General features: G+C 37.8%; 1 protein-coding gene across 50 annotated transcripts in view; it reads left to right on the top strand.

Moving 5' to 3' along the window:
• ANK2 (ankyrin 2) overlaps window positions 1–25,637 on the top strand; it is a 699,107-nt gene that overhangs the window by 450,233 nt on the left and 223,237 nt on the right. The window lies entirely within an intron of this gene.

Here is a 25,637-nt window from a genome sequence, read left to right as displayed (position 1 = left end):
GGACGCTAGTAGCAAGGAGGTATTTGCATGGAGAAAAAGAGTAGGCAAACCTTCTGGGCAGACTCCTAGCCCCAACTACACTGGACTCCAACCCCTCTATTGTGAGTATTCCCAAGCCTACCCCTCCCTTACTGCAAACTTTAAGGGTGCCAGAGAACTCTACCCTCAGAGACCTTATTCCAAATCCACCGAGAAAAAAAATGTCTGGAGAGGTAAGCGTCCTGAGCATCTGTTAGGGTTTTCCTCTGAAGTGTGGTTGTCTCTTACATCAGTCCTTAAAGGCTCCACAGTCTGCTATTATCAGTCAGCTTGACAGTTCCAGAAAGAGGAAGCATGTGGGGCAGGAGAGAGTCAAGAACAAAATTCAAGTTCTTACTCAGAGTAAGTTCTAGTAATAGTTCTAAATGTTTCTGTTGATCACAGAAGGGAAAATGGGATCGTTCTCAGATACTTTTTCCTTTTCATTTACGCAGATGACTGGTATGTTTATTCTAGGTTCACTTATTAAAGAGGAAGTTCTAAGAGATACCTTACAGAATTTGTCCTGGATCCTTAGGGGAGCTCTATCAGGGACATAAGTTTGCAAAGCCATGCAGGGGCTGAGCCGGCTTCCAGAGAGACAGCTTCCCATGCTTTGGTAAAGTGCAGTCTAGAGCAACATCAGGGATGTATCTTTGTTTCTTGTTCTTGGCTTGTGTTTTTGTTATGGCATCATTTATAGATTTGCATTTTGGTCTGTATATTTTTCTTGCATGAAGATCATGTATTTTTCATTGTAGTTTCTTTACTATTTCGGATTAATTTGTCTTGTCCCAAGAGCAAAACCATAAATGTGATGCTTCATTGCAAATGTTACTTAGATTATCCATCCTGATTTTTGAATTATGATATCCTTGTTTTATCAGGTTTTTTCTCAGAGATTTTTATTGTCTTGTTTCATTTATTTATTTCCCCAGTTATAGCAAAGAATTTTATTTTCTTTATTTCAGGTTTTTTGTTACTGTATAAATCTTCTGTGACTTTAGTCCATGATCATTGAACTCTGGTGTTATTGTGAAAACGATTCAGTACTTTCCTTCTGTGCTGAATCAAAAGGTAGTAAGTCAGTCAGAAAATATTTATTGAGCTAAGTATTGATCTGAATGCTGGCGATATGTTGATGAGACAGAGTAAGGGGAGACAGACTTTAACCATGCTTAGGGAGGTTTGGGGAACATGCTGCCCAGCTCAGGTAGGAGTGTGTTGGGTTAATTTAAGGGGCAGAAAGACAGCGTGGTTGCAGCATTGTGAACAGAGGGGCTGGCAACAAGGTCTGACAGGTGGACCCAAGCCTACCTTCACAGACGTTTAGCTTTCTTTCTAATTGTAGTGGGTCTTGGTAAAGGACTTTGGATTTCATTTAAAGTACAGTGGGAAATCTCTGAAAGGTTTAGGGAAATAGTAGAACCTCTGTTTTGCTTCAAAAGATCTCTGTGTCCCTCCTCCCACTCTTACTCCCTCCCTATGTCTCTGTCTCTGCCTCTCTCTTTGTCTGTCTTTGCTTGGTGGAGAATGGGTTGTACATTCTATCAAGGGAGGAAGAAGGGGAGCTGATTTGAGCTGCCCAGAAACCCCTGAGGTAAACAGTGTTGTTTAGTTGCTAAGTCATGCCCAACTCTTTGCAAGCCCATGGACAGTAGCCTGCCAGGCAAATGATGACATAGGATTAAATCAGGGTGTTATCAGTGGTAGTGCAAAGTTATCAATTTCTCGGAGTACGTTTTGTTTTTATCAAAGGTTGTATCGGCATATAAAAGAAAGACGAGGAGTTATTGGTTTAAGCAACTGGGGACCAGATGGTGCTGTTTACTGAGATGGAGTGGCGTGTTTAAGAGTGTGAATGAATGTGGTGTGTAGGTGAGAGAAAGAGATAATCCCTTATCCATGAAGTACACAGACTGTCAGGAGGGTTAAACTTTTCAAGTTTCAGTTCTACGAAGACAGAAATAAGAGACTTGGATATTGTGAACGTTACCTTGTGAAGTCTTTCTATAACGGCTAATAAAAGGTCCTTCATATAGTTTTGTTATGAACCCTCAAAAGATCTGCAAGTATAATGAAAATCTTTCTGGGAAAACATTAAGAGTATAAAATGATACAGAGCATGGTTATGTAACTTTTGGATGATTTATTAAAGGTAAATATTGAAAGAAGAAAGATATGGCTTCTGTCCTCTAGGAATTTTCAGTCTAGTTGTAGAAGCAGGGCTTATTCACATGAAATCAGTGAACCCTCAGTAGGAGAGTAGGTGGCCCTGTGGGTGGTGAAATGAGTACCTACAAGATGCCAAGGAAGGAGAGGAACGGCACAGCCCACAGTGTTTGGGGGATAACCACAGACAGGGCTGAGATTCAGCCAGTATGGAGGAGAACAGCTGCGCCAGTTGTTTCCAGTTTGAAACGTTTTCACGCAGACTAACTAAATAGCTGCTTCTGTGAGCTCACCAAGCTGTTCCTTCTATAATGCCTACCTGGAGCCCACCCCAGGATGCTTCAGCTTACTTCCAACCCTAACATGAGCAAACAAAGGATTACTGTGTGGGCCAGCTAGGGGCCTTCAGGACCACTTTCCTCCAGTGCTACAGCCAGCATCCTATGTGATTGTTTGATGTGTGAACTGTACCAGTTGTTACATATTCTGAATATGCAGTCTGTTAATGGATATGTTGTAGCCTGTAGTAGATCTTTTTATTTTTGAATGTTTTTATTGCAGTATGCTGCTGCTGCTAAGTCGCTTCAGTCGTGTCCGACTCTGTGTGACCCCATAGATGGCAGCCCACTAGGCTCTCCCGTCCCTGGGATTCTCCAGGCAAGAACACTGGAGTGGGTTGCCATTTCCTTCTCCAATGCATGAAAGTGAAAAGTGAAAGTGAAGTTGCTCATTCGTGTCCGACTCTGTGCGACCCCATAGACAGCAGCCCACTAGGCTCTCCCGTCCCTGGGATTCTCCAGGCAAGAACACTGGAGTGGGTTGCCATTTCCTTCTCCAACGCATGAAAGTGAAAAGTGAAAGTGAAGTCGCTCAGTCATGCCTGACTCTTAGCGACCCCATGGACAGCAGCCTACCAGGCTCCTCCATCCATGGGATTTTCCCGGCCAGAGTACTGGAGTGGGGTGCCACTGCAGTATAGTTGGTATATAATATTATATAAGTTTCAGGTGTACAGTGTAGTGATTTACAGTTTTTAAAGGTTATACTCCATGTATAAGTATCACAAGATATTGGCTGTATTCTCTAAACTATACAAAATATCCTTGCAGTTTATTTATTTTATGTATAGTTTATACCTCTTAAACCCCTAGCCCTAACTTGCCTCCCCACCCTCTGCAACTGGTGTTGACCAGTTTGTTCTCTACGTCTATTTCTTTTTTCTTATATTCACTAGTTTGTTGTATTTTTTAGATTCCACATAAAAGTGATATCATACATTACTCGTCTTTCTCATTTCACTTAGCATATTACCCTTTAAGTCCATCCATGTTGTTACAAATGGCAAGTTTTCATTCATTTTTATGACTGGGTAGTACTCCATTGTACACATTATATAGATATGCTAACCTGCAGTAGATCTTGGAAGCAGAGTACAATCTTGGTTCCTGTTGGGAAGAAGGGACATTTCCTAAGCATTTTTTGAACGTCTATTAAGTGCCTGGCATGGGGCCTACCAAGATGAATAAGACCTGCAAGCTTTACTTGAAGGAGCGTGATCCAAGGATGGACAAAGCAGGAGTCCCAGTACTGTGTTACAGTGCGGTGAGAAGGCACAGGGTGTGTGGAATACCTTAGAATGACAACCGAGTCTCAGAGAGTTACAGAAAAGTCAAATGTTGAAGCATAATGAGCAGATCACAAACTCCGTCTTGGAGTCAGTTGTAATGTTAGAATGATAAGAGAAGCAGTGTATGAGTGCCCCTGGAGGTGACACCTCATTTTTATTGGACATATGTGGGATTTGTGAAATGTGGTTAGTATTCATGACATCAGGCTATCAAGAGCTTCATAAGCCAAGCTTCAGAATTTGGCTTCTGTTCTACTGAAAGAGCCCTGACAAAGGCTTTTTTAGGAGAACCAGTTGGATTGTGGAGAAGGTAATGGCACCCCACTCCAGTACTCTTGCCTGGAAAATCCCATGGACGGAGGAGCCTGGTAGGCTGCAGTCCATGGGGTCGCTTTAAGAGTTGGACACGACTGAGCGACTTCACTTTGACTTTTCACTTTCACGCATTGGAGAAGGAAATGGCAACCCACTCCAGTGTTCTTGCCTAGAGAATCCCAGGGATGAGGGAGCCCGGTGGGCTGCCATCTATGGGGTTGCACAGAGTCAGACACGACTGAAGCGACTTAGCAGCAGCAGCAGCAGCAGATGGATTGTGGTTTGCATTTCAGAAGCTTCACTCTGTTCTCAGTGCCTCACAAGCACCTAGCACCTAACAGATGCTCAATAAATGTTTTTGGAAAATATGAATTAATTAATAGCTAAGAAGTCACCCAAGGTAGCAAATCTAGTTGTGGGCATTTTGTAGCTACAGGTGACCCACAAGCCCCTGGATAAAACCAGAGGCTGTGAAGATTGAAAAAGTGATAAAGATACAAAAAGCATTTCTAAAAATATTTAAAGAACATGGAAAAACTAAGAATTGAAACTAAGAAGTTTTAATTATAACCTTCTGCTCAAAAAAAAAAGTACTACAAGTACACACACATTACTGCTGTGAAATAGTAATTGCATAAAGCATATTTACTATAATAATTTCTTGAACTATTATGCATTCTCCATACAAAATTATTCAAAAATGGAATAGATGCCCTCAGTGAAAGGTTACACTGTGATAAGAGGAATCATTTTCATAATATAAAAGATCAATATATATACTATTTCTGCTATATTTTTCTTACAGTGATGTTCATCCAAACCAAATTTGAACGATGTAATAATTTTTAAATCTTCTCTCTGCTATATTTAGTAAGATTGGGTCTACCGGATATACAGTGGCCTTTGCAAGGTCACAGTATGGTGGAGCTGAGAAGACTCTGTTGAGAGAGAGCTGTCTTTCCAACCGTGTTCTCTTTTCTTCCCACACAGGCATCTGCTGTTTCTTACCCAGTTTCAGTTGCTGTTTTGGATTGAATGCCCTTTTAATGGGTGAAACTTAAAATTTGTTTGCCATAAGAAATAGCTACTGGCTTTCTGGTTTCTTCATTTTCATTTAAAGGTTTCTCTTGGAAGTTTGGGGCATATAATATTACATTTTTATTGCCAAAATTTTAATAGTTTGACTTTTCAAACCTTACATTCATGTCATATTTCTTTGACCTTATGTGATTATAGTAAAACTTCCCTTAATATTTGCTTATATGAGGTAAAATGTTACAATGATCGTCAGAATCATAATCATTTCAATGGTGTCTTTGAGCTAATGAATTCTATCTAAAACCTATGTGAAAGCCAGGTGTTGAATAGAGATTGTGAGCTGAAACAGTGTTTTTGATTAATTATAAATGTTGCTGACATATTGTTTATTCTAAAATTTGGATTTTTCTACTCTTTACCTACCTCAGTTATCAATGAGTTTCAAAGGGGGCTTTGAAATACAATCTTATGTTTTACCTGATACCATAGCAATTTCTATATCTAGTATAACAACTCTATTAAATAAACATATCATATAGTTAAAATTAAATCTCTAAGACTAATCATTTGTCTAGTGAGGAATTCTTACTTTATCATGGGAAGGATCACGTCAGGCCGAAATAATGCATTAAAACTAGAGTTGAAGCCTCTTTAGATTTGCTACTTTGGAATCATATCTTTCTAGACTGTCAGCCTTCTGAGGGAAATAAGAAGGCATGTGTCAATACTGAGACATCTAGTAAAACAGAAGTAAATAGGAAAATTTGTGGTTCTTTTTCTTTTCGAAAACCGCTGGTTGTCACATACAATTTTTCCTTTAGATTGACAAAAGAAAAAGCTCATTTTTCAGAAGTGAAACCCTTTTAACAGTTCTCTGTTAGTAAGGTGTATGTTTCATAAAATTGTCCATATATCTGTAGCATATAATCATTTCTTTAGAAAGGGCTTATCGTTTAGCTTCTTGTGCATTCTTAGCTCATACATTCTGACTGCCTAAATGATTGCGGACGACGTAAAGGATAAAGTGTATTTGGGTTGTGTAATAAATACATAGAATGAGAGGTCTAGTTAATCCCTTATGTCATCACCTCTCAAAGTGTGCTCCTTGAACTGCTCTCAGAAGATTCACCTGCAGTGGTTTAAACTGATGTAGATTGCTGAGCCCCACTCCAGACCTTCAGAATTACGATCTCTGAGGTGGGAGCCAAGAATATTTATTTAACAGGATTAAGCATGATCTCTAAGTAACCCTTAAGTGCATTAGTGTATGATAACCACTGCTTTATGTTCTAAGTGGTTGACTTTACCGAAGAGATGGGGGCTGCATATGTAACAACTGCACATAAGGGCATATGAGTATAAAAACCCTTCATATTATATTAAGTTTCTTCTATTTCAGGTTAATTCAACAATTGCCAAATTCCATTTCCTGACAAAGACACCAGGACCACATAGGACTTGGGAACTAAGGCTACTCTGCCAGTGAATGGGGCTTCCTATAGTCCCGTGCATTATCTTAAAAGTAAAGGTGTTTGCATTGTATTGCAATGAAACTTTAAACCACAACTCTTAAATGTAAACTCTACTTCTAAAAAGTAATCATCGCTATATACCTATATAGAGTCCTTTCATTGCTTAAGTTTATAAACTTCCATCAGAAACCTAGACACTGAGGTACCGTAAGACGTTGTTATGAAAATGTGCCCCCGATTTTTTGTGAAAGTCAACATTTCATTCCATGTTGAGCTAGAACAGTAAGATTGTTCTGAATGATTTGATCCTCCCGTGGAATTGAAGTCGAGTATAATTTCCTGGCTCAGTTCCACACTTGTGACTAAAAAGTCATGTTGCATGTGAGGGATGATTGACAGTTCTTCTGGCCTTATTAAAATTTCCTAGTAAAATAAATTAACTAATGTGAGGTGTTCAATATTCACTCTGTCTGTTTTCAGTGTTTAAAAGTATATGTGCGTTTCTGAAAGACCTGTAAAATTAAGTATTAAATCAGGTTTTTTCCAAGCAAGTAAATAGTGAACTCCATTGTGTGCATACTCCCTTCTTTCTTTCGTGACACAGCATGAGCATATAAATACAGGTTAAAGAGCCTGTCTTTTCTTTGGTGTTGGTTTGTGTAAACTTACTAGTGAATTCTTTGAAGAACTGAGCAGTAATCCAGATGGACAGGCCAACTTCCATTTCCATTTAAAGTGGCTCACGCAGTTCTAGCCATGTCAGACCTTGGCCATGAGATCGCCTGCCAAGTTACGGATCCTGGGGCGCCTTCTGGTCTGTGGCTAACTGCTTGATTTGGCATTGGGACTGGATCTATTCTTCTGATAATAAACAGTTGACTTAGATGTGGAAAACAGCAGGAGAATAAAAAATAAGTAAAAGGGTGTAGAAATGTCAATGCATCTGTCATTTATTGAGCTCCTATTGTTTGCTGGGTTATGTAATGGTGGTCTACATACCATTTATATATACAGCTTTCATTTACTCCTAACGATAGCTCTTAAGCAAGTATTAAAACGTACTTTTACTGAGTGTCTGCTATCCCAATGTACTCTTCTTAGGGATTTTACTTGTATTTCCTAAATTAGTCCATATACATTTTATGAACAAGTAAACTGAGGCTTATTTGAGTTCAGTGCTTTGCTCAAGGTCGTATAACTCATGGTAAGTGGTAGAACTAGATGGAAAAGGTAGTTCTTCACATTTCTTCTTCTTTTGTTCTCTTGTGATTTGATGGTTATCTTTAGTGCTATGTTGGATTCCCTTTTCTTTTCTGTGTGTGTATCTATAACAGATTTTTGGTTTGTGGCTGCCACGAGGTTTTATTTATAACAGTCTGTATATGTATTTGTGATTGATTTCTTAATTTTAAATGCATTAAAAACCCTACATTTATAGTCTCCTTGAAAAGATAGTTCTAAGCTCATTGTATTGGGCTTTTGGAAGAAAGCAAATTGTACAAAGGAAACATTAAAGAAAATTAATAGTGGGTTCAATGATTTTCAACAATTGAAAAAATTGCCCACTTGGGAAATTTCAAGTAAGATCAGTACTTAAACTCTATACCCAAACAAATTTCAGATAATTAAAAGTTAAATGGAAACAAAAATAATTTTTTAAACCTAGAAGAGAATGAAAGGAAGTATTTCATTGATTTTAGGGTTGTAAGACATAAAAGCGATGGAATAAAAATCTAGAAGTAGAAGTTTATACTTTTAAAATTTCCATTAAAGAGAAAATAGAAAACTTGGAAAAATTTGCAACAAATATGGCAAAATATTATCTTGCCTGTATGAAGTTTTTAAAAATAATAAAAAAAGACATTTGAAACTCTAAAAGGACAAAAATATGGGCAAGTCAAAGAAGACAAAAATTGCAATAGGCATTAAATGTATGACTGAGTTTTTAAACTCTTCAAAAATAAAAAAGATAAATCAAGACCATAATGATAGACATATTAATTGAGTAAAGCAGATTTGAGCATGTGACTGAGTTGAGAAAGACTATTCCACAAACAGTTATGGTGACATCTGCTTCAGCCTCTCTCAAGGATAGTTTTGCAGTATTAAAATATGTATCAACAATCTGCATCCATTGACAGCACTATTCCATATTGAGGAATTTGAATAGTGGACATAATCAAGGCAAGGACAAAGACTTAGGTATATAACGTTTTGTCATAGCAAGCATTCTTTCTCCATGTGGGATCTTAGTTCCCTGATCAGAGACCAAACTTGTGCCCCCTGCCTTGAGAGCACAGAGTCTTCACCGCTGGGCTGCCCTGGGAGTCCCTATTGTAGCGTTCTTGACAACAGTGAAAACAAAGGCACTATTCTGCAAATAACTAGGGAAAGCTAAAAAAAAAAAAAGTTGTAATCCAACTATAAACTACTATATGAGATTTTGAATTTCCTTTACAACTTTTGAATGGTGTGAAAAGTGAAAGTGAAGTCGCTCAGTCGTGTCTGACTCTTTGCGACCCCATGGACTGTAGCCTACCAGGCTCCTCCCTCCATGGGATTCTCCAGGCAAGAGTACTGGAGTGGGGTGCCGTTTCCTTCTCCAGGGGATCTTCCCGACCCAGGGATCGAACCGAGGTCTTCTGCATTCCAGGCAGACATTTTAACCTCTGAGCCACCAGGGAATGGTGTAGGCATTATCAATTTGGTAACGTTAGTTTTTATTTTTATTTATTTATTTAAATTCATTGGGTTTACTTTAATTTACAGGCTTTTGAAAATAGACCATCCACTCAACAGATTTGCTTGAACAGCTCGTGTACATCAAGTAATGTTAGTTTTTGAAAGTAGAAGACGAGGTATTATTATCCCAATTTTGTAAAAATATTACTTATATGCATAGATACAATGTATATTAGAAAACTTCTAAAAGAAAGTACATCGAAGGGTGGGGTGATTTGGGAGAATGGCATTGAAATATGTATAATATCATATATGAAACGAATCGCCAGTCCATGTTCGATACATGATACAGGATGCTCGGGGCTGGTGCACTGGGATGACCCAGAGGGATGGTACGGGGAGGGAGGTGGGAGGGGGGATTCAGGATGGCAAACACATGTACACCCGTGGCAGGTTCATGTTGATGTATGGCAAAACCAATACAATATTGTAAAGTAATTAGCCTCCAATTAAAATAAATATATTTAAATTTTAAAAAAAGTACATTGAAATAAGCAGTGTTAAGTTTGAGTAATGGAACTAGAGCTGCTGGCTGTTTTTCTTTAATGTATGTTTTATTTTTTAATTTATTTTTTGGTTGTGCTGTGAGGTTTGTGGGATCTTAATGACCTGACCAGGGATAAGTGCAGAGCCTTAACCACTGGACTGCCAGGGAGTTCCCTTTAACTCACTGTTAAAATGTTCTGTGAGAATATGTATATGCTTTTATAGTGATTCCCCCTGTTGTTGTTGTTGTTGTTGTTTTTTCAAAGAAGGGAGATTTTAAAAACAAAAAAGGACTTAAAGAACCTAGAGAGTTATATGTGCATGCTAAGCCACTTCAGTCTTGTCTGACGCTGTGCAACCCTATGGGCTGCAGCCTGCCTGGCTTCTCTGTCCATAGGAGTCTCCAGACAAGAATACTGGAGCAGTTTGCCATGCCCTCCTCCAGGGAATCTTCCCAACCCAGAGGGATCAAACCCAAGTTTCTTAGGTCTCCTGCATTGGCAGGTGGGTTCTTTACCACAAGCGCCCCCTGGGAAGCCCAGAAAGTTATACTCCGATGGAATATGCTTTTCTGTTTCCTTTAGGTTGCATAAGAAATTATTATTTACTATTCTACATTTAACTTTTCAATTAATTTGGAGGAGAGGACTTTTTATAGGTATACTTTACTAAAGTTTTACTAGGAAAACAAGATTTACTATTGTGTTTGTATAGGTGTAATCAACATTTAAATAGCAGGTATGGTGATTAATTAAGAACAGCTGAGAGAGATTTTATCCACTTTGGAAGCAGTCCAGGTTTAAATCCCACTCAGGAAAATGTGTCAGTAAGAGCTTGTAAAAGTCTGCATGCTGCTTTGAAAACAGAGGAACAAATGTTGTCTTTGAAGCCTACTGTGCTCTGGAGCTTGAAACTTTTTCCCTGTGCATCGTAGTAATAACAAGCGTGATGGAGACATTGCTCTGGATTCACTTGTTGAATATAATATGCAATAATATTTTGAAGTACTGTGTTTGAGTCCCTGAGAGTCACAGCTCTCGAGCTAGCAACATTAAAGAAAAGAAATCTTGGTATTCCAGTGGTGTCAGTTCCATATGCTCAGACTTCAGGCCCTGCCCCTGGCACAGGAGAGGGAGTTGGGTGCCAAGGGAAACCAGAGCATGATCACTGGGGCCACCAACATGACTGCATTAATTTGCCCCCAGAACAGGAAGCAGCAGACACTTCTACAAGGCATTCAGTAGTGGAAAGATATATGGCACCTTTGGGCAGAGCCTGGGAGATGGTATCTTATGGTGATATGATCATGGCCTCTGGAATAAGACTGACTGGGTACCGAACACAGCTCTGACACTTATTACGAAATATCCATGGACAAGTGCTTTTTCTTTTTTTTAAGTAAAGTATCTTTATTATATTAAAAATAAATCCAAAGGAAATCTTTCATGTAAAACACTGGGGAAAATCACTTGAAATATTTATCTTCAGGGCCAAACCTAAGTTTGGAGGTAGAATAGTCAAAAAGTGAGTGAAGTCGCTCAGTCGTGTCCAACTCCACGCGACCCCATGGACTGTAGCCTACCAGGCTCCTCTGTCCATGGGATTTTCCAGGAAAGGGTACTAGAGTGGGTTGCCATTTCCTTCTCCATGGACGAGTGCTTTAATCTAACAATACCTCAGTTTCTTCAATAGCATGTTTTATTCAATGAGAACCTAAATATTTTGGCATATAGTAGGATTAGCCTACAGTTAGTATTGTAGTAGTAAGTGTGAGAAAGTCAAAAAGTACAAACTATTATTCATTCCTTCAGGGAGCTGACTAGCCAGAGTGTAACCACACAGAGCAGACTGCACATCACACAGTCTCATGAGTAGAAGATTGACTTAGAAAAAAGCAGATCTAGGTGGCTTGTAGAATTCTTTTTTTGTTTTGTTTTATTTCTTTTTGGCTGTACCATGTAGCATGTGGAATCTTAGTTCCCTGACCAGGGATTGAACCTGGACCCCCTGCAGTGGAAGCACAGAGTCTTAACTACTGGATCGCCAAGGAAGCCCCATAGAATTCTAATATGGTATATGCCAGTTCATATGCTATCAGAAAATCCTTTTTAAATTTAGGAAAAAATCACTAAAACGACATAAATGTGCACGAACCTTGTAAAAATGGTAAACAATTGACTTATTCGGTGTGCCTTTGACAATTATCTTTGAATGGAACATAGTGAACACAAGTGTGGTGACCCTAATCAAAACACGTGCAATTAATTCTCTTACTTGAAATTATAACCAGACGAGAAAGGCTTTAGGTCAGGATAATCTTTGTAATGATTTCTTTACATAATTCATGTTAAATTAATAGTTAAGTCTATGAAAAGATGTCATTAGTAGGGGGAACTGAACTGCTAAAATATGCCACACTTACATGTGGGAAAGTGTTAGTTGCTATTGTGTCTGACTTTTTGGGATTTCCTGGACTGTAGCCCCCAAGGCTCCTCTGTCCGTGGAATTCTCTAGGCAACAATCCTGGAGTGGATAGCCATTGCCTGTTCCAGGGCATCTTCCTGACTCAGGTCTCCCGCATTGCAAGTAGATTCTTAATTGTCTGAGCACCAGGAAAGTCCAATAGGAAAAGGAAACCAAACAGAAGTGGAGCTTCTCCAACTATAAAGGACGTACCTTGTTGGGATGCCACAGGATTTTAGTATATACCCAAATTCTCATCAAGCTTCATACTGTGTGCTGGGTTCCCATATTAAACATTGCTAATCAGAAGTGGCACAATCTAAACATCTTTTGATTTTGATTTTTATTGAGGTATAGTTGATGTACTATATTATGTAAATTATAAGTACAGTGATTCACAATTTTTAAAGGTTACACTCCATTTATAAGTAAATTTATAAAATGTTGGCTATATTCCCTATGCTGTAAATTATATATCCTTCTGCTGCTGCTAAGTCTCTTCAGTCGTGTCCGACTCTGTGCGACGCCGTAGACGGCAGCCCACCAAGCTCCCCTGTCCCTGGGATTCTCCAGGCAAGAACACTGGAGTGGGTTGCCATTTCCTTCTCCAATGGGTGAAAGTGAAACGTGAAAGTGAAGTCGCTCAGTCATGTCCGACTATTAGTGACCCCATGGACTGCGGCCCCCCAGGCTCCTCCGCCCATGGGATTTTCCAGGCAAGAGTACTGGAGTGGGGGGCCATTGCCTTCTCCCATATATCCTTCTAGCTTATTTTATACATAATGGCTTGTATCTCTTATTCCTCTACTCCTGTGCTCCTCTGCTCCTTTAATCCCCCTCCTTTCCTCTCCCCATTGGTAACTACTAGTTTGTTTTCTATATCTGAGTTTGCTTCTTTTTTGTTACATTCACTCAGTTCAGTTCAGTTCAGTTCAGTCGCTCAGTCGTGCCTGACACTAGTTTGTTGTATTTTGGATTCCACATTTAAGTGATATCATATGGCATTTGTCTTTCTGTATCTGACTTATCTCACTGGGCATAATACCCGCCAAATCCATCCATATTGCTGCAAATGGCAAAATTTCGTTTATTATGGCTGGGTATTATTACATAGTGTGTGTATCTCTGTATATGGATATATCTCAGCTGCTTTATCCAGTCATATGTTGATGGACATTTAGGTTGCTTCCATAGCTTGGCAGTTGTAAATAATGCTGTTGTGAACATCAGGGTGCAGGTACCTTTTTGAGTTAGCAGTTTTGGTTTGTTTCAGCATGGAATTTCTGAGTCACATGGTAGTTCTCTGTAGTTTTTTGAGAAACCTCTATACGGTTTTCCACCATGGTGCACGAATTTACATTCTCACTGACAGTATACAAAGGTTCTCTTTCTCCACATTTTTACCGTTTGTTATTTGCTGTCTTTTTGATGATAGCCATTCTGACAGGCGTGAGGTGATATTTTACTGTGGTTTTGATTTGCATTTCCCCGATGGTTAGTGATGTTAAGCATCTTTACACGTGCCTGTTAGCATCTGCATTTCTTCTTTGGAAAAATGTCTGTTCAGTTCTTGTCCCCGTTTTTTAAAAAATTGAATTGTTTGGTTTTCTTTTTCCCCCCTGTTTTTTTAAGTTGAATTTTTTTTTTATGTTGAATTGTATAAGCTCTTTATATATTCTGAATATTAACCCCTTGTCCATCATATTGTTTACAAATATTTTCTCCCACTCAGTAGGTTGTCTCCTTCACTCTCCACACAAATTCTTACACACACACCTCACATACACCTGTGCACATAAATGTTGGTTTAATTTTATATATCTTGTAACAGATATAAGAATGTGGAGGTAGAAGTACATATATAGTTTCCCTATGAGTGAAGTGAGGTGTATTTTATATGCATAATAATTCTAAAAGAAAATAGTCTCTCTCATTGGTATCTTGGTCAAAATAATTTAAACATGCCAATCAACTCTTTTATTTAGAAGTTAGTCTTATTGTAACGACTGGGGTTAGTGCAGTGCATTACTATGTGTTGTTATACATTATAATCCCTTCTTCTTTGGATAATTTTTGCAATAATGGAAGCTTAGGTTACTGCTTTATGTAAAGTTTCCCCCTCCAGAAAAGAACAATGTTATAATAATAAAACAATAACAATTTAAACAATTTTTATTAAAAATCGTTTAACAATTTGAGCAATAATACAATTTTATAATAATAAAATTATAGTTTATTATTTCTGAGAAACAGGATACTAATAGTTCTATGTAGTCAATATCAGTAAAATACTTTTTCTTTCTGTGTTTAATTTCTTTACTAATGTCATAGTTGGCAGTTATCTGTTAAACTAATTAAGCTCAGAGAATGTTGAGTCCATGGCCTATGTAACCAATTCCGCTGTTAAGTTTTCCCATGATTTCAGCTGTAAGATAATAATGATACAGATGGAGGGCCCGCATGCGTGCTAAGGAGCTTTAGTTGTGTCGGACTCTTTGCGACCCTATGGACAGTAGGCTGTACCCCGCCAGGCTCCTCTGTCCACGGGATTCTCCAGGCAGGAATACTGGAGTGGGCTGCCATGTCCTCCTCCAGGGGGTCTTCCCAACCCAGGGATCGACATTGCGTCTTCTGAATATCAGGCAGCTTCTTTACTGCTGAGTCACTGGGGAAGTCCCATAGTTGGAGGGCATCCTGACCCCATTACTCTATATTCACATACCCTTAGGAAGAGTTAGGCAAGATTTGGTTTTATTGTGGTTATCTAATAGAATTATAAAGGTGAAATAATATAACAAGTATAAATGTTGCTGATCAGGATTTTAGTTTTTAATTTATTTTTTAATTGGAGGAAAACTGCTTTACGGTATTGTGTTGGTTTCTGCCATACAACAATAACCAGTCATAATTACATATATAATCTCTTCTTCTTTAGCCTCCCTCCCCTGCCCCCATCCCATCCCTCTAGGCTTTCACAGAGTGCCAGGCTGTTATATAGTGTGTGTTATATGGCAGTTTGCCACTAGCTATCCATTTTACACATGACAGTGTATACATGTTGACTTTAAACCAAGTTTTAAAATTTAGTAAGTCTGTGAAAATGTACTTGATTCACCAAAATTTCATTAGTTTAATTCATAGTGTCCAATGCTGTTTCATGTGTCTATTTGGCCAGTTTCACTTTGTTGAACTTCTTCCTTCATTTTATCTTATTTCCACAAAGGTTTATTGATCTACTCTCTGTTAAACCCTGTGCTGGGCCGTGGAGACACCCAAGATGAATAAGTGATGGCCTCATCTATCCTGGAGGGTCAGGCTAGTTTGGGAGAGAGATGTGTCAGCGTATATTTGGGGATCCTGCTGTAGCCATTCACAACATTTGGTGCAGTGTTGTTTTTATCACTAGTAGTCAACAAGTGTTTATGAATGACTGAATGAGTCTCAGGGTGTTATGGAACCCCAGAGTAGTGGAACTTGGTCAGACTTGAGGCGAGAAGGGTGGGTTGGGAGGGTATTGTGAAGATGTTTTCCCAAGCCTCTGGAAATAGACCCACAGGATCCACTTAATACAAATTCTTGTAGAAAATTGAAGGCGGGAGGAGAAGGGGACAACAGAGGATGAGATAGTTGGATGGCATCACCAACTCAGTGGACATGAGTTTGAGTAAACTCTGGGAGTTGGTGATGGACAGGGAAGCCTGGCATGCTACAGTCCGTGGGATCGCAAAGAGTGGGGCATGACTGAGCAACTGAACTGAACTGAACTGTAGAAGTCAAAGAATAAAAAACAACTAATAGAGAATTCTCCATTTCTCATTAAACCTGGCTTAAGCTTAATTTTTAAAAAACGGTCTTGAGCATCTGAACTAAAGCTTAGTTTCATGAGATGAATTAACCCTACTTTTGTTTTTAGTTATGTTTAAATTAGGAGATCCCTTACTTTTCAAAATTCTCTTTGGAGTTGATGCCAATACTTTTACCCCAACAAATCAAGAATTTGTTTTGAAAGCTGCCTCAGAAGAAGTTCAGATATTCTGTGAAATGCAATAATAACTGGAGGGGTTTTTATTGACTGATTTCCAACAGAGATTTTGTAGTATAAGCTAAATTTTTTTTTAAGGCAGTGCAAGCTACAGATACTTGATTTGCTAGTCCTTTCCCACTGCCATATGTCAGGTACTATAATTAATTAAACACATTTCTTTTTAAAGCCACTTTTCCATGCCTTTTTTATATTTGAGTGTAAAGTTAAGGAATCTCTTTACCTTTCATAGAATTAGAACTGAATAGCTGGAGCCATTCTAGACATTTATAGTTCATACATAGCACAAGGGTAAATTTAGAAAGTTACAGCAGGTCACATCCATTGTGGATAAAGCGGTACTTCAGTTATGCCCTGGTCTTATGGGGAAACGTCAGCTGCATGCTATTAGTATTCTAAGCTCACGAGAAACCTCCCGTACAGATTTCTGTTTTAGTCTCACTGGTATATGCATATACATGTATACTGAAGTATACGTATACATTGTAATTTTTATTTTATCAGCACTTCCTGGCATTCATGGAAGATGTTGATAGGTCAGCAGTATTTGCTTCCACAGGCAACACAAGAAGTGCTTTCCTATTCTGAGGAGGCTTATTGACAGAGAAATGGTAAGGAGTGAAGACAAATCCAGTATCACTGCAAAAAACCCCAGACCATGTCCCAGAGGTTACACTGTGGCCTCTGTCTATAGTCCACACACTCTCCTAGACCTTTCAGTCTTGCATTTTGAACACACTGCCATGCTGGGATAGCACATCAGCCTTCATTAGACCAAAACCACACTATTGTGTTCTCTCCAATTTTAGGTATTGTTTCCCCAATTTTCTGATCTTGATTAGTATTATTGCTCATTATGTACCACAGCTAGATGTTTCCAAGCTTTCCTTAATTTCTTCTTTCCTATAAATCCTTAAGTTCAGTTCCCCCAAGTTGTATAACTTCTTTCCCCTGCATGTATGACAGATCACTTCCTTTTTTCACATTGCTGTCCCTGAAACGTTGCTCACTAGGACCATTGCAATAGTATCCAAACTGTCTTACAGACTTCATTCCCTTTACCTCTAACTCACCCTCCATATGTGACTCCAGTGATTATTTTGAGGACAGCATTCTGATCTTGGCAGTTCCTGCCCTTTCACCTAAAGGGTAATATTCAGTCTTCTTCTTATAGCATGGAAGAACATTCATAGGCTGGGGCCCTGCCTTACGTTGAGAATTTTAACTTCTTTGTCATTTCCAACTTTATGATTCACCACACTGCATTGCTCATAGTTTCCTGCCTACTGTCTTCTTCCCTACCACTATGACATTTCACTTGCTAGTCCTATGCCCGCTGTGTCTTTCACCTAACTTATCACCAGGAACTGTGTAAAATACTGTGTTGCTATTCCTATTATGTTCCAAATGTAAAATATATTGTAAAACACACAAGCATTTATTGCTTGGACTACTGTTTCTAAATGGATATCCATGGATCCATTTTTGCCCGCTTCTATCTGATTCATGGACTGTGTTGCAGCTAAAAGATAATTTCTAAATGCAGATCTTAAAATCTTTTGAGGGGATGTATGTGTGTTCAGTCACTCAGTCTTTGTTACCCCATGGACTGTAGCCTGTCAGGCTCCTATCTCCATGGAATTTTCCAGACAGAGTACTGCAGTGGGTTGCCATTTCTTACTCCAGGGAATCTTCCTGACCCAGGGATAGAACCCAAGTCTCTTGTGTCTCCTGCTTTGGCAGGCAGATTCTTTACCACTGAGCTACCTGGGAAGCCTTTGAGGGGATAGATCATGTTTATTTTTTCTGCATTTAATTCTTTGCATTTAACACACTGCTGGGCCTCAGAATTGTCTTATTCTCAACTAAATAACTTCTTATAAAGAACTGATTAAATTCTTTTAACTATTAAAAAATTTTTTTATTAAAGCATAGTTGATTGACAGTTTTGTTAGTCTCTGGTGTACAAAAAAAGTGATTCACACACATATATATATTCTTTTTCATATTCTTTCTATTATGATTTATTAAAGAATACTGACTATAATTCCCTGTGCTATGCAGTTAGACCTTGTTGTTTGTCCATCCTATATATATATTTTATTATCAAAATAATCTGTTTTTAGACTAATTTGTTTTCACTTTTTTCAAACTGAAGCTTTGATTTTTCTAGTATGTACACATTTATATCTTTTCAGTAATTGAATCAAGTTAATAAAATGAGTCAAACTGGGAAACGATTTCCTTCTTATACAGTACACATATTGTGTATCCTTTAGGTATTTTTAATTTAACTTTAAAGTTTTGTTGACTTTCAACTGTGCACCACTGGGCCAGCACAGAGTCAAGAAATGAGTGTGAAAAATGATTTTGTATGTTATATTTATTTTTTATTTATTTTTTTTAAGGGTGCTAATCTACTTTAGTGTGTTTATTTTTTTTTATTTTTATTTTTTTTTATTTTTTTATTTTTTAAATTTTAAAATCTTTAATTCTTACATGCTTTCCCAAACATGAACCCCCTCCCACCTCCCTCCCCATAGCATAATGCAGACTTTTTGAGAATTGGAATTTTGCTTTCCGTGTAGATCATCACAAATGTACAGAAGAGTCTGAAAACTGTATCCTCCTTTGGGACCCACATGCTTTGGAGAATGGGTTGAATAAACAACTTCTCAAAAATTATATGCACATTAGAAGGACTGACTTTTGCCATTTTGTAGAGAACAATAAACTTAAGAACAGTTTAACCAAAGGGACTAGTGACTCAAATTATTTCCAATAAGCAACATAATTATAATGCTGAAATTCCTGACACCCAGTAATTAGAAAGATTTCTAAAAAAATAGAAATGCTAAGAGTGGCACAAATAGAGTTCTTAGGTCTGTTATTCCCATAAAATTAAAATATCATCTTGGGACAAAAATGATACTAGAAAGTAATGAATTCAAATTCCTATTTTATTCTGGAGTAGATATTAATATTATATAACATATGTACTCAAAAAAGTAAAATTAAAAAATTGAGTTACTCAGTTTTGATGCCTTTTCTCTAAGGTCTTATATGGAAAATGATTTCCTATAAATGGGAAATGAGTCCAGAGTTACATTTTAAACAAGTAGAGTCAGGTTATCACTGTGTGTGGTTGGTAAGCTGTAAATAAGTGATACTGTTCTAGAAAATCAGTCTGACTGACAATTACAGATATACACTGGACTGTTGTAAACAGAAAACTCTTCTGTATCTCCATGTGAGTTTTAGGAGGGCCACACTAAAATTAACAATGTAAGAATCAAAAAATATATGCAAGTGCTTTTAAAATAGTGGTCATATTTTAAGGTAAGCCACTGTGAAGCTTTCCTGGGAAGAATGTATTTTCTTGTTCAGTCTTGAATAATTCAGTGCTAGAGGAGCAACCAGCTCTTTCGTGTGTACAGTGTGTGGGGGTGCGGTCAGTGCCTCCTTTGTGCTGTGTCCCGAAGCTGCTTTTGACTGAGTGATGTCTGCTTCAGAACAGATGGTCTAAAGATGAATAATCAGACCAATGGGGATAGAAATTCAGTGCCTACCTCAAGGGGGCAATAGTAAATTAACACTGTAGGATGCCCAGCATAATAAAGAATTGATGAAAGACATTTTCACTTGGTTGGGTTTATTTTTTTTCCTGTCACGACAGTTCTAAAGGCTTTCAGGGAGACTAAAACCTAATTCAGGTTCATTTATCTTGATCCTTGAGTATGGCAGTGGGATAAACTCTAATATACCTTTCCTCCCAAAGGCTCTGTAATATTTTAACACATGGATTAGTCAGGGAATGAGAAGAGTTTTGTGTAGAGAATATTTCTTAAAGAAAGAATTAAATAAACAATTGTTACCAAATTATATCGAAAGCTCTGTCTTTTTTCTTCTGACTGGAGTGTTATTATGGTAGGTTATTATTCATTTATGAAACCTACTCTTATGGACAGTGCTGGGCAAAGGGAAATTCCTTTGGGGATTTGTGTATATGACAGAAGGCTTGAACATCTCTTCCATGCTTTGGCCCATGTTCATTTAAGTTTAAGATGCTGGCAGAACATTTTTACGGAGATGTCCAGCTCATTGAAAATTAGGAAAGATATTAGGCTTGGGATACAGATTGTTTAAAAAAAATGTTTTCAATGTTTTACTTTCAATTAATACTGGTTGGAGATCCCAAAGCAATAGTAGAGAACTGTTTAGAATTCAGTCCTATACAGATGTGGTGTGTGCTATTAAATTTCTATCGTGGAACTCTAGGTTTTCATTTTTTTTTTTTTAATTGGAGGATAATTGCTTTACAGTGTTGTAGTGGTCTCAGCCATACATCAGCACAAATCAGGCATATTTATATATATCCCCTCCCTCATAAGGGGCTTCCTTGGCGGCTCAGATGGTAAAGCTTCTGCGTGCAATACAGGAGACCCGGGTTCAATCCCTGAGTCGGGAAGATCCCCTGGAGCAGGAAATGGCAACCCACTCCAGTACTCTTGCCTGGAAAATTCCATGGATAGAGGAGGCTAATAGGCTACAGTCCATGGGGTTGCAAAGAGTCGGACACGACTGAGCGACTTCTGACTTGCATTTCCTCCCTGGTAAGCCTCAGCCCGGCCCGCCACACCCCCGCGGCCCCCCCCCCCCCCCATTCAACCCCTCTAGGTTGTGGGCGTGCCAGGCTGGGGCCCCTGTGTTGTGCAGCAGTTCCCCACTAGTTACTTACGTTACACACGAGCATGTATATATGTCCATGCCATTTTCGCAATTTGCCCTACCCCCTCCTTCCTCCAGTGTTTCTACCAGACTGTTTGCTTTGTTTGTCTTGATTTCTTCTCAGTAAATAGGTTCACCAGTGCTATTTTTCCAGAAATCAGAAAGAGAAAGCCAAATATCAAATATTAATGCATGCATATGGAATGTGAGTTTTCATTAATTTTGTTGTTGGCATGTGAAATGCAGATTTCCATTATACGTCGGCTATTGAAAAGATTAGCGAATATTATGGAGGAACTAATATTCTGTAATATAAGATATGTAGAATATTTTTGCTGGCCTTTGCCTTGTTAGCGTTCTGAACATAAATAAATAGAGCAGAACTTTTCAAATCCATCAGTTCAGGTAGTCCTGTGAGGGGTGGTGTATGGCATGAAGCGTAATGTGACGGGATACTCCTACACCAAGAGGAACCTGAATGGTTGAAAGTGGGGGTCACAATCTCCTGACCATGTGCCATTTTTTTCCCAGTACGATATGCTCTTTAGGGAGGAATAGTAACTCTAGATCAACAGTTTAAAGCAATTATTAAGGTGCTTAGCTCACTGACTGTAGTACTACCTTTAATCTGTTTGTGTATTTGAAACCTCCCAAAGAGCTTTCCTGGTGGCTCAGACAGTAAAGAATCCCCCTGCAGTGCAGGAGACCTAGGTTCCTTCTCTGGGATGGGAAGATCCCCTGGAGAAGGGAAGGGCTACCTACTCCAGTATTCTGGCCTGGAGAATCCCCATGGACAGAGGAGCTTGGTGGGCTACAGTTCATGGGGTCTGCAGAGTCAGACATGACTGAGCGACTATCACTTCCATACTTTCACACTTTCACAGAGTTTCTTATCCCTTGGAAAAATCTGAAGCATTCAGTTGCAGTGTTCTAAAATTTAAAATTGTAAGATGAACCTGAAACTATTTAATCTAATGTCTGACTTACAGGTATGGCAAAATATTTCCCTTTTTCTGATTTCCTTTGATTTGTAAGTATTGTGGTGGAGCCATTACTATCTTCCCATTTAAATACAGAAAAAAAATTGACATGTACTTTGTGACAGAATTTCTGAGTTCTGTAGGCGTTTTGGAGTCATAGGCAGAACATATAGCTAGAATACAAATAATCAAAATCTGTTGATTTTCCTGACTTAGGAGAAGTTGCTTTAATTTTCAGTTTATGATAATGTTCAGTAGAAAACTGAAACTTATAAACACTTAAGAAAGTTTCTACCTTTTCTTTGTAATAGTTTCTGTTTTAGTTAAGGTTTCAGTATGTCTCATTTGTAATTTTTATTAAACCAACCTCATGTCAGCAAAACAGAGTTACTTTTCAAGTCAGACTTCTACTGTCTGAGGATATACTAACTGAGGAATTCATACTTCTTCTGTTTAATAATTATTTTTAAATGGATATATCTGTGTATAAATCACAGGGAATCTGAAGTATAAATAGTTATCAATCAAATGTACAATTATTTTTTTGATTTAAGGTTTTTGTTCCTATTAGTTGTGTGTTCTTGCCATATTTTTAATTTACTGAGGAAAGATATTGTTACATTGTTAGTATTTTGACTCAGTGTTCAAAAATGTGATGCAGAAATTTTTTTAAGGTATAAAATTATCTCTAACAACTTACTTCTATTTATCCTAGAAGACTTAACAATCAAGATCTTTGAGCCATATCCAGTCTTCCTGGATTCATGTTAAATATTTTTGAAGACCAGAGGATGCTATTAGAATAGTATAATAAAAAGATGCTCTAGAATTTGACTCAGCATCACAGTTTGAGTTCAAGGACATAGCCATGCGTACTTAGTAATCTGCATTGTTTCTTTCTTGCCTGTGTGGCACCTTGAAAGTAAAAGAGCAGGTCACTCAGTTGTGTCTGACTCTGCCACCCTATGGATGGTAGCCCGCCAGGCTCCTTTGTCCATGGAATTTTTCCAGGCAAGAATTCTGAAGCAGGTTGCCATTTCCTACTCCAGAGGATTTTCCCGACTCAGGGTTCCCTCTCTTGGTCTCTTGGTCTCCTTCATTTGCTGCTGGTTTCTTTACCTCTAGCGCCCTGCATAATATGAATAATCTGCATTAGAAAAACTGCCTCCACAGTAAAAAAAAAAAAAGATATTGCTTTTGAATACTAATTTTTTTATCTATTTACTCTTCAGTGGTTTTGTCACCATTGTGTAAGTTAGAAACAACTAATTTTTCAGTGTCACCATCTTTTTAAAGATGGTATCCTGTGGTATCCTATAGGCAATTCTTCTCATGGATAATAATCTCAGGGGAAACATTGATAATGAAAAGATTTATTTAGTGTGCTAGTGCGAATCAATGTCAAAATGTCATATGAAGTTAAGGAAAAAAATCTTTGTCTTTATGTAAAAGTAATTTCAAATGATCTTGCATATCAAATAGGTATTTGCTTGAAATATTCAGGTGCAATTTATTTGTTTAATTAAGGTTAGATATTGTTTTGATACAATTCTCAATTTTATGTGTTAATCATTAATTATTTTAAGTATTGTTTTAAAAGTAAAAATAGAACCACCTGTATCGGAACTACAATTCTTAAAACATATGTCACTGAAGTAAAAACAACCTTTCGAGAGGGTATGTTAATTCTTTCTGAAGATCAGAGCTCCTTCAGCATTTTCCATTTAGTTGCAGTGTAAAGACCTGTTAAAATGACACTAAAAATGTAGTTTGAGCTGCAGTGTACAAACTTAGGTTTTATCGTAATTTTTGTTATTAGTGGCCAGCTAAATTGAAAGTAAGTGGGGTTTTAACACTCACTTTAACAGTTAGGACGCTTTAACAGTTAGGACACTTTAACAGTTAGCAGGATATTTTCAAATACTCTGGTCTTCTAGCAGCACCTTCTTATTTAAAGCAGATAATACATATGCCTCTATCCTTTGATTTGCCATTGTTGTCTTGCCTTTATAATTTACAAGATAAACTGCAATTAAGAAAAGCTCAGTCAGTGTCTACTGTGCCCTAAGCACTTTAAATCATATTTCATTCTTACAGCAATTCTATAAAGTACCTTTATTTTTTTGATAAGGAAATTGAGACCCACGAAGACTCAAGATCATACAACTTGTGATTTGCTGGACATAGTTTTAACATTCCTAAGAAAAGACCTAAGGAATTATAGAAATGTCCCTTATTTTATTATGTTCATATTAAGATTTTTCCCCTCAAGTGATTTTAATATATTTTGTTTATTTTGTATTACTGTAAAAATGTAGATCTCCGGGTAGGCAGGTAAATGACCCCTTTTTTTTTTTTTTTTAAAGAATAACTGTATCCTAAGAAAATAAGCAAATTCCCTAAGTTTCACATGAAAAATGTGCTTTCTTATGGTTAATTGGTTGGAAAATATTTGTGGAGGGTACAGGATAAGCCACAGACTAAGGGGAGGTACCCAGTGTCACTTGCTAGGTTAGTTGAGGCTGGTGGCTAATTCATCCTAGAGGATGTGAGCGTCTCAAATATTAATAATATATTCCTCTCTTTGGAGTATGAAAATAGTTTGTAACCTCTAGTATTATGTTTATTAGACTAATAATTAATTTTTTATTAAAAACATTTTTGGGGGCCTCACCATGTGGATTGCAGGAGTTTAGCACTCTGAGCAGGGATTAAGCATGGGCCCTTGGCCTATGAGAGCTTGGAGTCCTAACCCTTGGACTGCCGCAGAATTCCCTTTAGTGGTAATTTAAATGTAAAAATCAAACTACATAAAACTCCTTAAACTCTTAGACCATTACTAAAATGAAAGTTGTACAAATTAAACATGAACAGAACTACAAAACTAGTATTATTAAAAAAAAAAAAAAAATAGCGCCAGTGTAATAGAATGGACAGAACTGTGTAAAACTAATCACAGATGTTGGTTTAATAGTAAAAAGATTTAACCTTGTATTTCTATAATGTATTCCTGAATTTGCCCTAAATAAAAATACAGAGCATACATTTTTAGAAGCATGTCATGCAACCATTATTAATACATTTAAACTTTTGTTTCCTACTTCAGAATAAAAACATAAAGCTATCAGAGAACTTCTCCCATGCCAATATTGAAAGTGAAAGTGAAGTCGCTCAGTCATGTCCAACTCTTTGGAATTTCCAGGCAAAAGTACTGGAGTGGGTTGCCATTTCCTTCTCCAGGGTATCTTCCCAACCCGGGGATCGAACCTAGGTTCAACATTGCAGGCAGACACTTTACCATCTGAGCCACCTGGGAAACCAGTTTTAAAGGCATGCTATTTGATAATCATTTAAAACTCTCTTCATTTACTTGGTGATGGAATTAGTATTGTGCTAAAGATATGTACCTAAGCCAATAACACTGCAGTTAGGAACTGAAAAACATTTCACTCTGGATTTTCTATTATGCTTACTGCCAATAGTCAAGGCAAGTTGGACCACTCAGAGATAGCATCTGAGCCTATTATTTGTAACTTTATTTTTTTATTAGTGGG

The sequence above is a fragment of the Ovis aries genome, chromosome 6, assembly GCF_016772045.2.
Source record: "Ovis aries strain OAR_USU_Benz2616 breed Rambouillet chromosome 6, ARS-UI_Ramb_v3.0, whole genome shotgun sequence".
Lineage (NCBI taxonomy): Eukaryota > Metazoa > Chordata > Mammalia > Artiodactyla > Bovidae > Ovis > Ovis aries.
The sequence above is the reverse complement of the archived record's forward strand: the minus strand, read 5'-3'. Positions and strand labels throughout refer to the sequence as shown.